Below are 14,417 nucleotides of genomic sequence, written 5' to 3' on the forward strand. Positions count from 1 at the left end.
AATAATCATCATCATTACCATTGCATTAATAATATAATCTGCAGCATTGATATTGTATTCAGAGGTTTAAACAGTGTGTGTGTCTTTCAGAAAGACTAAGTTGCAGTTGACAGGAAGTTGCAGAAGGCTTTGCATAACTGAAACTGAAAGTCATTCTGAGCAGGTTAGACGAGGCTATTTGAATTACTAGGTTATCCAAATTGTCTGTTATACTTTTATATTCTTTTACTAAACTTTTAGTAGAGGTTCTTGATTAAAACATTTATTCAACATAGTACATGTAGTTTCAGTTAGGTTATTACACATAAGGATGAGCCTCTGGTCTGGTAAAAGGTCAGAAGTGCAACGGGTGAATTGAGAGAGCATTTGAGGACGACACACACACACACTCAGTTAGAGAGAATCATTTATAGGTGGAAGTTTAATCATGTTTTGCTTGGGGTTGCAAAAGAGCAGTTTGTCGCAGAACTGCTGCTGAGGTGTCAAGATGACAAGAGAGCATCCGGCAGTGACAGGAAGTACCGGCCATGAAGATAGAAGACAACGTTCCTTTAAACTGTGTTAAAAGTCATTATGGTTTTGATTTGACGTATGTATATATTCTGTCTGTGACGTATGAAGGGGCGTCGTTAATTCAAACCCTGATGCTATAAAAATCTGTGTATGCTTTGATTAAGTCGAAGATCAAGTGCTGTCTGCGTACAGACTGGTCTTCCCACGTGTGTATTCATTAAAATCAATTGTTTGACCAAGATCTTCTGGACCTGGTTGTTTGTACTCTCCTACCTCAATTATGTGAACCTTAACATTGGCTAATTAAAAACAAGGTCAGCTAAAAACATAGTGAATATTTAACTAAAAGTTATGATTTAAAAGTTAACCCAAGTAACAGTACAAGTAGCTAACAAACAGAAATGAAAATTTAGCAAAAATTTATATTTGAATTTAATGTCTGTAAGATAAGATGGGGCCTGATTATTCAAGAATGAATGTTTAAAAAAAAGGCTATGGTATAGCTGCAGTTACATAACTGAAACCTCTGTGTCCTGAATCCAACCACCTCCAACTGTAACTTTTTTAACAATATAAGTGATGTTACAATAGTTTAAAAACGAATCAAAAGACTAAAATAAGTTCAACATTTTTCACACATGATGAAAGGATTTTTGAAGGGGGAGCTCTTCTGACAAGTGAAAGAACGTTTGATAGAGAAAATTTAGTATATACTGTATTTGACACTACAATGGCAAGTAATGAGATAATTAAATCTTCAAGCCATATCAATAAACTTTGTTTTAATTCACGTCATACTCAACAGATTACAGCAAGCAATCAGGTTAAAGTAGGAAAACCATGTTATTTGACGCTGATTACTCTAAAACCCCAGTTTAAGTCAACCATTGGTGTTTGCCCATAATAACTATCCAATCTGCTGTAAACACAGACAGATTACTAGAATGCCCCACTAAACACAGGATTAAATCAGGAACACTTCATCCTGCAACAATATGAAATGTTATTGTAGGGTCTTTACCTTATATCATAAAGCACCTTGAGGGGAATGTTTCTTTATTTTATTTGGTGCCATATAAGTAAAATTACATTTAACTGAACCCTAAACATTGTTGTTCTGAAAATGTGAAGCTGAAGTTTGTGAAAAATACTTTTTTACTCAACAACTACAATGCCTTCATTTCTATGAAAATCACGTTACCCATTTTCACACACACCTAAAAGTAATCAGGTCACTGTCAAATCAACCTGTGTCACAATGTTATCCTTAATCCCTGTTCCTGGAAAGCAGCATAGAATATAAATGAGATCAGATTACTCCCAAAAGTAGAGCCTCAGATAATCTGCAGAACAGTCAAACACACATATACATACATATATGACAATTCATGAATAATTCCACCAACAACAACAACAATGTTAATAATAACGATAAATAAACAAAGTTGAAAAGTGTTAAACATTCCTGTGATACTCTGATAAAATATTTATTTTTAATTTGAGATAAATAAAACTAACAATACTGAATCAAACTAGTGAAACAGTAACTGACCTCATGCTGCTTGCATTACCAACAATAATATCCAGTTAAAACAGCAGCAGTTTAAAAAGTGTGCACTTTTAAATATCTGGTTTTGATTTAAAAAAAAATATTGTTACTTTGTCTCATTTTGAGTATCAAAATTTTTGCCTCAAAAATTTAATCAAAAGACTGAATCCTAAGTGTCGAGGTGCCCTGCAGCAGGCAGAAACGTCTGGCCTGGTTGGTAGAGCAGCAGATGGGCGCAATACTGGGCAGCTCTCAGTGAAGTTACACCTTCAGGCTGTTAATATCGCTGCTCATTTAGCCCATGTGGACAAAGTAAAAGTCTGAGAGCCTACAAAGTTTGGGCATTTAAAAACTAGTACTGGATTTTGTATTTCTTATCACCAGGATTTGATAAGACCAGGAAAAAAGGAACTTAGGTTAAGTAGTAGTTAAGTTTCAGATGCTGTATAAAATGCAATATCCATAATCTCTAGGAAGGTAACTGCAAAAACTTTAGCAGTTACTTTAAACATACAAATGCAAAGTAATGATTTTATTGACTGTGAGGATGCTGTTTTTGATAACTTATATTTTAAGTTATCAAAAACAGTTACATCTGAAATTCCACAATGTCAGATGTCTCACTTTTTATATCTTTATTATGTAGATATTCAAAAACTGGGCATGCAAGCCAAGCAGTGCTTGCCCAATGAAACCTAAACATAAAAATCACACAACGACCAAGACTGTCCAAGCCGGGGCTCGAACCGGCAACCTTCCGATTACAAGGCGACCTCCCAACTCTTGAACCACGATCGCCCCTAGATGCTATTGATAGCATCAGTAGTTTATATCAGCATGCATGCTTATGTCCCATTAACAAAGGCTGGAGCTGAACAAGCTGAGTAGACACTATAGCCTCTTTTCCTATAGTACCTACTTGGATTGGCTCGACTCAACTCTATTCTACTCTACTCAGTTTTATTCATTTTCCATGCTCTAATCACCCCAAGCACATTGAGGTGGTATTATAATTGAATACCACCTCAATGTGCTTGGATGGATTTTTGTGAAGGAGTCGCTCTCATTAGCCGTTTTGTGGGATGTAGTCTCCTTGATGTCACATTTTCAACCCCAACCGAGCAGATACTATCACGTAATGGAAAATCCTAAAATCTGACTTAAGTCAAGTCGAACGAAGTACGTAATAGTGGAAAAATTGGTACATCTTAATCTGATTATACTGTCTAGTTTTGATGGGACCTAGTGTGTTAGACAGTGAAAGCAAAATCAGCAACAGCTTCTCTTAGTTCAGTTACAATCTTGACAATGTGTAAAAACCAGAATGGTAAATATTAAATGGCCTGTATTTGTATAGCGCTTCACAATTCTGCACTATACAATATAGTCCTTTTTTTTATTGTTATTTTGTTGTATTTTTAGTTCCAGATGTCCACCTACTGCAAGAACCTAAATTGAAATGGATAGGTGCCATCTTGGAAGAAAGTTTCTAGTTTCTGTATAATGGTGCACAAAGTCAGACTGTGTGGTTCACAGGTGGGAAGATGTCACACCAGCTGTGTCATAGTGTCTGAACACTACCATGCACATGCAACTGTGACCTCTCCATTTCACAGCTCTGATATGTAGGTCAGTTAAATAAGCCTCAAAGGACATTTCATCAAACAGACAGACAGACACACACACACACCAACAACAACAACACAAGAATGGTAACACAAACACACACCAATGTGAATCTAAATGCACTTGCACATGTACTCACACAAATCCATGTGGGAATAAGCACATACAAAGAAACACATTCACACACAAACACACACACCCCAGCGAGCTAATTCACTGAGCAAGTTGCTAGAGGGAATTCAGCTCCCTCCTGCTCTTTCTCTCGGCTGACAAGATCAGTGACTGTGCCGAATCATACTCACCACAAGAAACACAACACTGCGAGACAGTGCTCAGCAAACTAAACTCACAAAAGGACTCAACAAAGCATCTTTTTCATGTTTATATGTATACAAAAAAGAGACAGGTGAGGGCTGTGTGTTTGTGTTGGTTTAGTCAGTCACATTCATTGGTCATCAGAGGACTGAAAGAATTGCAAAGAACTGCCAGAGTTAGCTGAAAAGGTTAATATTCATCTGTTATGTATTAACTGGCCTCTGGGCACAGACATGTGAAAGGCCCCCTGCTCCTTGTACTAGGAGCAAAACATCCAGACTGCAGTCCAAGTCATTGTCATGCACTGAATCTGAGGGTATGCCTGTTTGATTCATAGCTTAAAAAAATACTGAATGGTTACTTTTTTTGAAATAAAGGAAATAATTAATGAGTACATATAACCAAATCTAGTTTTAAAAAGTAGATGTAGATGTCAGCCATGAACTTTGGCATTTCAAAGCCTCAAGGTTAGTGGTTTGCGGTTTTTTTTAGCCAGAAGGGACCATTCTTGGATGAGAGGGAGGAGTTCAAAGTTATTATGCTAACAACAGCTAGCCAACAATCATGGCTTTCTCTTTACCTTACAATATGAAATGCATTGAGGTGACTGTTGGGATTGGTGCTATATAAATAAAACTGAAAAGAATTGAACTGAACTAAATTGACTACTGGTGGATTAACCATTACAGAAACATCAAAAATGATTCTGGTAATTGCCAATATTGTTACTTTGGGCTGCTGTGGTATTAACCTTACATTGGATATAAGGACTCTAGTATTTACAGCTTTCGCAAGCGGCGAGGATAAGATAACTAACAGATTGTGGATGTAAAGACAACACAAGAGATCCTAATATTATAATAATATAATATTTTACTCCAACTTTAATCTCCGCTTCACAGAACTGAGCATTCAAAGCACCAAAAGCGAACCCATTTGCATCCAGTGTGACTGGAGCCTCCTGGTGGTCCCGCCTTCCTCGAACGCGTAGTAGTGTCTCCTTTTAGTCCAGGACCCTGGGCTTAAGTAAACGGGCGGAAAGGCTGAACTTGGGAGGGAGAAAACTGGTAGAGAAAGCTCTATCCTGAGAATTAGGGGGTGTGGGCAGAAAAAGTAAAGACTGAAGAAAACTGAAACTCCATCGGTTGAGGGCTCCTAGGGGGAAAACCAGAGTTAGTTAACCCCTTGGAAGACAGGCGGCCGTGGTGGGGGGGGGGGGCTGGGCCGACCCTACTTGATTGTCCCCAAGAACATCTGCAGGTTTAAGTCTATCAACACACACAGTCTCCCTACAACCTCCAAAGTCCGGCCCGATTCGAGGACTCTAAACGGGCTGTCATACAGCAGACGCAGTGGTGTACTATGAGCATTGCCTGACAAAACAAACTTATAAGTTTCTAAAGTCTTTGGGACAAAGGTATCAGGGCTAGGGCCCATTCCTTCACAGTTTTGTGAAGGCCTGGCCAAAAAACTTGGAGCTGACCAGTTTAACAGAAGCCCGGACCCCTGGATGTGACAGAGCATGCATGAGTCAAAAATGCGACGACACCATGAAACGGGAAGCACCGGGCGTGGGCGACTGGTGGAAATATCACAGACCAGGGGAGGACCACCATCCTGCACTGGTCTGTCCTCCAGGATGAGGCCTGTCTGAGCAGGCTTAAGGGCAAGGATGTCCAAGTTACCACTCTGGTCAGCAGTCATGGCGTAATAGTCTATGCCAACATAAATAGGAGAAACTAGTGCGTGGGACAAACAGTCAGCCACATGGTTGGACTTACCAACCACGTGCTGAATGTCCATCGTAAACTCAGAAATAGCCACCAAATGGCACTGCTGGCGTGCACTCCAGCAGACGGCGATAGGTGGGCCAGTACGGCAGCACAAGCTAATGCAGAGCATAGCATCGGAAAATGCCCGGATGCTTTCCGGGAGCCAGTCAAAAGAGCCACCAGGATATCATCTAGATATAGTAGAAGAATAATAATAGAATAGTAGAAAAAAAATCGAGGTCCACCACTAGATAATAATATTAGACTGTTATACAAATTGTTGTTCTTGACTGAACCATTGCTTGGCTTGTAATTTTGGAATAGCTGGGATTCTTTGGCCAGCTTTTGTGTTGTGTCAAAATTTCAAGAAGAAGCACTGAAAGCCTTTAAGGAAACTATCCATGAACCCTGAACAACTGTTGGAAAGATATCCTAAAATGAAACTGAATTTAATAAACTCATATCTGACGTCAACCACCGATTAAATAATATCACGTCCACTAAGTAAAAGAAGAAGAGCAGAGGCCAAACCCGTTAGTTAGTCATTTAATAGCTTTGTTCTAATTTTGTCACATCACAGCTAATTTCGGTTGTAACACAGAACTTCAACAGTACAACATAAAGGTCAGCCTTTAAAATGTAAATTAAAGCTTTCTGGTGCCAAACCTCCTGTGTAAGGTTCAAAATTAAAAAGAGCTGATGTAGAAAAAAATGGATCAAAGCACAGGCTTAGAAGAACTAATAAGTGAAGTATAGCTTCAAACTGATGCCAGACCTCTGGCTTCTCTCTGTAAATGTGATGCATTCACTTCCAAAAATATATTTAAAGTCTCATGCCTGGTGACCAAATTTAAATGACTTCTTCAATTAATCCCTCTCTCAAAGCCACATATAGTCCTAAAATACTTTGTTTGTTACTGAACACAGACAGAAGAGATGCCTTCTCTATGCATCGCATGCTTGCTGAGATTTGCCTCCAGAAGCAAGAAACTAAATTGTTTCAGTTAAGACTCTTAACCTCTGGAGCCACGTTACAGTATCTGTTTCTGTCTTTTCTCTGTGACTGCAGACATAAATCTTGCATCTGCACCAGGGGATGATTTCACAAATGATACGTTTGGATCTCAGTGTCAACTTTAAAGTTCTTTACTGTTGTGATAAACCAGCCATGTTTTCCCAATTCACAGAATCCTTAAACGTCTTTTAAGGTTGTTTGAAGGCTTTCCAAGAGTGGAATAGTAAAGTGTGGCATATTTTTGAATATTGGTGATTTTAAATAGTATTTCTAAGAAGCAGAGGGACGTTTTTTTCTTAGAAATTACTCTTTGCATTCTTTGGGGATGCCAAAGCAAAGTAATAATGTTAGCTAGTTCTACAGGATCATGATCGAGGAGCCTGATCTTGAGTCACAGGGAACTGAGGCTGACTTGAAACCTGAAGAGCAGAAATTAAGAAATAATGGCTTTCATTGTGCACTTTAAGTATATCACATCAAAAATAAAGAAACAATAAATGTCTTTGTGTGTTTTCGGATATCCGGGTTCTAATAATCACCTTTTTTGCCACATAATTTTCAATTCTTGAGGGACCCACTAATGTTGATTTACAATTAGCTTTTATATATAAAAGCTGCACTGAAAGCTTAAGAGTAAGAGAAATGTTATGAATATACCAGCTGATGTCGCACAGTGCAGACTTTCAGTACAATCATCATAGGACACGATTTCACAAAGGCTGTTTCTCAGACAGATCATACAGTTCATAGGACCTACAGAAATACTTCTAACAGTTCTGCAGTGGTTATGGTTGGAGAACTAGTGATGGGCAAGACTACTTCTTGAGGCTTCTGTTATTGTTATTTGGCAGTCTACAAATAAAACTGAACTGAATAATAATAATAATAATAATAAATTATTTTTTAAAACTGCAATCTAAGCAACAACATGATAGAGATTTTTATCACTCTGCTGCCGTCTGCTGTGGGAGCAGCATCGGAGTAGGTGACACTGAGTGAACTGATCAGGTAGGTGCTTTGTGGTTGGCTACAAATGGGGTCATCCATTTCTGATGCACTGTCTCTAACAGTCTGAATCAGCTAAGCTACCCACATGCTCTGTAATACATCTGTCTGGCAGAGAAGCATCTGGCAGATATTATTACCATCATTGTTATTATTTTATAATCATTTCAGCTGCTATAACAAAATAATTTCCCAGATTTGGGAAGTATCTTTATTTTTCATTTTCTAATGACATTGTTTGTATGCTTTGGGGACATCACAGACTTGATAGTGATGTTACAAATACTAACTTTCCTTGTACTATTTTTGTATATCACACACCTAAAAATCACATTAATTAGTTATGAATAATCATTTTCAATCATCTAAGATCAATGATCAGTGCTCTAAGGCTGGTCATTAAATAGGCTAGTAACTAACAGAGACCGTGCATGGATGAATGCATGACAGCAAAGGCGAACAATTTTGGCCGATGTTTTACTTATCCATTTCTCTTTTATCAGAATGGTGTTACAGAAATTAATGTGGAGTAGGCTGGACTCAAACTCTTTTAAACCACCCCTGCTGCACATATTAAAGTGAAGAACAAGCTCAAATTAGCGGCCTGGGATTTCCAGAACAGTTCCAGCATGCTGCAACAACAATGCTGATGTTACATTAGACAGCTAAAACATTGCAGAACCAATAATGTGCAAAGAATTTCAAACAAGACCACAGACAGATAAGCAGCTGGCATAATATGCAGAAGAAGTTGCCCCTATTCTCGACTGATATATAAAAAAAAATCTTTTTGGTCATTCAAAGTTCACCACAAGCTATTTCAAAAGAGCTCCATGCTCCAGAGGCACTGCTTCATACAACCAGACCTCAACTTTCCTGTAAGGCTATAAGAATGTGAAGGGCCTCAGTGAATCAGTACAAGAGGAGGTGGTGTGGATACATTTACTCCTCATCCTCTACTCCTGTAAAAGCGGGATGTTTTAATGCTAATATGGTTTTAAATCATGAGAATTCAACACCTTTTGAAGAGTAATGGGTGCAGCAGTAAGGCACAACTTTTACCAGGCCAACTTTCTCCATTGTTGGTCTGACTCATAGTTAATGAGTTTCACTGACGTTCATCCACTATTTAAGTCAGGGCAAACTATGGGCAGTGGAGGCAATGTGCTCACAACTAAAGCAATTAAAAGCAGGGTTTTGTTTTTTTTTGGTGTAGCAGCCTCTTTGCAACTGATTTCACTAAGTGAGCCAGCCACATCCGTATATACACATTTCCCTTATGACCTGAAGCTGACTGATCTCTAAGGCCTGTGTGAAATAGCCCTACGATAATGCTGCCATTACGATTTTCTCATAAGCTTGATTAAAATAATTGCATTTCATAATGTATTAACTTTCATAAAAAGTATCCAACCTCTTGACACTGCCACATTTTCAAAAACTAAAGTTTTTGTTCTAAATATATTTAGCAAATACATTTCCAATAAAAACAAAATGTCTAACTTTAGAACTATTAACACCCACTCTGGCTACAAATTGCAATTAAGCTTAACTCTGTTAGAATGTAGGCCAACAGGAAAAACTGGTTTGTAAAACGAAATGAACTGTATTTCAAATCCCGAACAAAACAATGGTGTCTGAGCTTCTGTTGCCATTTGAGTTGAAAACACAGCATCTTGGAAAGAAATGTCTCAAAGAGTGTTTATGGCTTAAGAACAGGCTCCTTTTATTTTAAATGATGGGCTGAAAATGCACTCCTTCAAACACTTGATTGCCAGTGTCCATGTTTTCACTAAGCAGGTGCCTTTAATATAATCTAAATAGTGTGACGGCTGCACGCCTCTTCTCGCTGTTATTTGTCCTTTGTTTTCTTGCCAGCTCTGACAGAAACAGAGCAAATCCCCTTCATGTGTTTCTCCTGCTAATCTTCTCATTACACCTTAAACAACTGTTTACATTGTAAATCTATCACTCCTGACTAAACTCTCAATTTAACACGCTGTCTGTCTCTATCATTACATATTGGCTGCACGGAGTCAAACACTTTGATTTTATTTCATTTTTGTCAAACTGCTTCATTGACATTCAACAGATGCCTCAGATCTTGGTGCATCTCTCTGCGGATGACTGCCCCTCATTTATTTGTACAAGCTGGGTCAAATCAAAGAGAAGGAAAACATCAAGAGGATGCATCTGTTCCAGAAGCCAACACAGTGCTGTAAACCAACCAGTTTAATCATACAGGGGTTCTTGGGGGAGTCTACATAAAACTCAGTGACCCAAAGAGAAACGAGGGTTAATAAAGCTCTGCTGACTTTTCTGTCTGTCTGAGCACCTACACACAAACTGGCTTCCTAAGATCAGGCAGTACTGTTGGTTGAAGGTTTTACAGGGCAAAACAGCCGAGTGGACCTGAGCGAGAAGGTGATAAGAGTAAATCCTTTTGTACTCTGAGTAACGTTGGCATTATTTAAAAACTGCATGATTATCCATTCATCCCTGCAAGTACCTTCTAAAGTTCTTACATATCAGAGATGTCAAATTTAAAGTTCAGGAGCCAGACCCAGCTGGCCAAAGGATGCAACCTGGCCTAATACAGACCTCTGGATAGATGAAGGATATAACTATATTTTGGAGCTTGAGGCTTGGTGTTGTAAGTCTTTATCATGTCATGGGATTAGGATGCCTCTATTCTCCGGGGGTTTTTGTGCATTTTGCCCTCTCGTCTATTAGAGATGGCACGATACCATATTTTTATGTCCGATACCAATATCATAAATTTGGATATCTGCCGATACCGATATGAATCCGATATAGTGTTTTTTAATCAATAAAACGTTTTTTTAAATATCTTGCTGCATTTTGTATAAGTTCATACTCAAGTTTAAATAAACAACAACACTAAAGCTATTCTGTTATACCTGTATGTAAAAAATACACTGCGCCCAAAATATTTCATAGTTCAGCAACACTGATCAATCTAATAAACTTAAACCTACTCCATCCTCCCTATTCTGGTATTTTAAAAAGTACTTAGTGGAAATATTAAGCAACCTAACTAATGTGATGTTGTTTATTCTATTACTCTTGTTCTCTTCTGCTTGTTTTCTTTTTTCTTTCTCAGCAGGTGATCCAGGTGATTGATATATGCTTTTTTTTCCTTTTCTTTTTTTTTTCTGCCCGTTCTGTTGGTTTTTGTCTTTTGCCCTTCTCCCCCGTCCCTCTTCTCAGCTGTTTCTCTTTCCCTCTTTCTTTCTCCCCTTCTTTTCCCCAGTCAAGTCTGTCCCGTATTCAGTAAGTGAAAATAAAATAAACAATAAAAGGTGAATCAAATGGACCATTACGGCAAGGCTGGGATGGTCAATTTGGTAAAGTAAATCCGTTGGGCATCTTTCTTTGCCTTTAGACAACAATTCTGATGGCAAAAGAGCCAAACGGGACAGGCAAAAAAAAAAAAAAAAAAAAAAAAGCAAGCTAACTAATAGGGTTGCAAACTCCCAGCAAAAAAAAAAAAATAGGGAACCACCCTCCACCTCATGATGCTTAATCGATGTAATGAAATTTAATTTGATGCAGTGTGGGGAAATGCACAGAAATAAATTATTTTTCAAGAATAATTAAATAGATTCAACATCTTTCTTCAACAGAATTGCAGAATTCACAGATGGTACTTTCCCAAAGGAAAAAGTACTATATCTTATTAGGATATATTAGTCTTAACTGTTACTATATACAGTAATGGACTTCTATACACTTTACATCAGATAAGAACTTTGGGTGTAAGATTCGGATAATTATTTATTAGAAGCTAGACGTTTTAAATGAGAATAAGAAAGAAAAGTATGTCTTTGTGCCCCCTTTTCCCTGTTCATGCCCTATCAGCCCCCCTGGCTAAACTTTGCTAGATCCGCCCCTGCACAGTTACCAGCTGTCAGCTACGTAGAAAAAGATCCTGGTGTAGAAAGTAATATTAAATAAATTCTAACAACAGCTTATCAAGCTTAATAGTGCTGCTGTTGTTCAGCCGCTGGTTTCCTCTTTCTGGCACAAAGTGGGCCAAAAACAAAGAAGATCATTAAGCAGTTTCGCGATTGAAGTAGCAGCAGGAGAGGAGAGAGAGAGGGGCAGTCGCTCCATATATCGGTTGTTAAGCTTAACGTGGGAATGCTTTACAAACATTCAGAAATGAACTTACACACTTGCTTTACTTCTCTCTGGGAAAACTTCCTCGGAGATGAAATGCCGGATTGCTAGCAAGGCTACAAATACACACAGCCGCTCTATCACGTGATGCACACTGCTGCACCGTGCTACGGTTATGAGCCGAGTTACGCCGTGTAGCAAGTTTTGTAAGGTGCTTTTTTGATATTTAATGGATCGGATTACATTTTTTATTTCTCGCCGATATCCGATCCAGTAATTTGGGTCAGTATCGGACCGATACCGATACATAATATCGGATCAGTCCATCTCTATCGTCTACATGCAAATGGCATTTTAGGTCACAGAAAATTGAGCTTTTGAAAAAATGTGTTCCTGGATTTATATCTGGACAAGTAAGACCAAGATTTGGTCTCACAATCTCAAAGGTGTGTGGCGTTAGCTCTGTTTTTGGCATCAGACTGTGTGCTCTGTTATTATTTGCAGGCTTCAGATTGTCCGACAGTTATACATGGTTATAACTAGTATGGGAACTACCACTGCCACATATGAGGCCATGGTTGTCAGTCAGAAAAGGGTGGAATATCGCTCCAAATTTGGGGAGGGTTTTCTGCGATGTGATATCTCCCAGAGGTAACAGTGAATATAAAATAACATTTATCTGTATTGTTACCTGTGAATAAGCTGTAAATTTGAGAACTGACGTTTTATTTTGTTTTCTTTTTCTTTTTTAATGCAAAATACTTTTTTTTAACCTTGTCTTTGCTGCTGTTGTCTGAACTTCTGGCCTTTTGGTAATGGGGACAAATCAATAAGCCAAACTTTAGTAACTAACTTTCTGTCACTTTTACCTGATGCCTCTCTGTTTAACTAGCCTACAGTTCCCTCCAGGGAAATATATTTCACCATTAGTAAACCGCTGGGCCTAAATAGCAGGACAGTTCCAGATAAACTTGACAACTCTTTGGTGTAATGACAAATTAGTTGGGTGACTGAACTTCACATTCAGTCATTAATCAATCCCCTAAATGACTGGCTCATTAAGCCTACACACAGCCCTCGTGTCAGTGGTAAAAAATGAGGTATAAAGCCAAATGACTAAGCTTTAGGCCTCAACATATTCAGATCAAACAAGCACAGATCACATCAGTGATTTAAATGCTGATGACTAAATGTGTTAAAGCAAAAGAAAAAAAAAGTTTCTATTGATATCTAGAGCAAGATCGTTTTAATTTACTGCATTTGAGCTGGTTATGACTCAGTCGTTTAAGCACTGTTCAACCAGGGGAGTTAATAATAAGCCAATTTATAACAGTGGGCAGGAGACTTGCCAGATACCTCATAAGGACTAGTTATTAAGAAATAAAACATGCACCACTGCACACCAGCAGAGCAACAAAAATATTAAAATCCTGTTCATATGAAATGGAAGCGCTTCTGATTCAGTGGCTTCATTAATTTCTCATTGCAGAGGAAAGAGACTTAACCAGATGTTTGAACTATATTTAATTTCCTTACTATTATGATAGCCTGTGTCATTTGACCATGACGCTAGGCTTGATTTGAAGAAAAATTTAAACTTTACACACTTCTGTGATAACTGATAACGTGAATAGCATATAAAATGTTTTAACACCTTTATCTATGTTTTCCATTTGGCAGGAAGTGCTGTGTTATCTATTTGTTGTGATGGGGTGCTGCGGTACTCTCAGCACCCCTACTTTCGTCTAACTTGATATTATATCCTCCTTTCCTTACCGTAAAAAACACCTTGAGGGTATTGCAAGTAGCCTCAACAGCAGACAGGGCAAAACATGTTGAAAATATGGCTAAATGTTGGACTCTCCTGAATCCAGTTCATAGCCTAGACCACTGTCTAATCAAGTCTACCTGCAAAAAAAGGACTGTAAATAAGTTAACACTAGGAAGGCCCAGAGCCCAGCCATTTGGCTTTTCTACCTATAAAACCCGGAGAGTTGCCAAATGGCTTTTAGCTAGGCTTTAGCTTCAGCCAAGTGGAAGCTAAATTGGCTAGTCATTCATATGTAAATTGGGTTGTTACCTGGGAATTCTGGAGGGAGGGGAGTGGGGGTGTGTGATTGAGGGGGTGGGGGAGCTGCTAAAAGCTGTGCACAGTCACCAACTTGGAGTGTTTCAGTTTGATGCATTCTCAATCATCCAGGGAAATAAATCTCCAAAAGTCACCAACTTGGAGTGTTTCAGTTTGCCATCTTAGGGAGAAATCAACACACATGGGTGTATGTCCTTTGTTGCTGAGATTTATTGATAAAAACGGTACAAAAAACCAACCATTTGTACACATTTTTACAAGCGCCGTGTTCCTTTGCGGACAGTGTACTCCCGAACCATCTGGTCCATCACATCCACGCCACACTTTGTTTTGTTGTAAAGGGTGACCGTGTTTGGCTTCCTTTTGGTAGTGTTATCAGTCTGAACCACG

General features: G+C 38.5%; 1 protein-coding gene across 1 annotated transcript in view; it reads right to left on the bottom strand.

Moving 5' to 3' along the window:
* npy2rl (neuropeptide Y receptor Y2, like) overlaps window positions 1-14,417 on the bottom strand; it is a 90,124-nt gene that overhangs the window by 49,343 nt on the left and 26,364 nt on the right. The window lies entirely within an intron of this gene.

This window comes from Astatotilapia calliptera, chromosome 3 (genome assembly GCF_964374335.1).
Source record: "Astatotilapia calliptera chromosome 3, fAstCal68.1, whole genome shotgun sequence".
NCBI lineage: Eukaryota > Metazoa > Chordata > Actinopteri > Cichliformes > Cichlidae > Astatotilapia > Astatotilapia calliptera.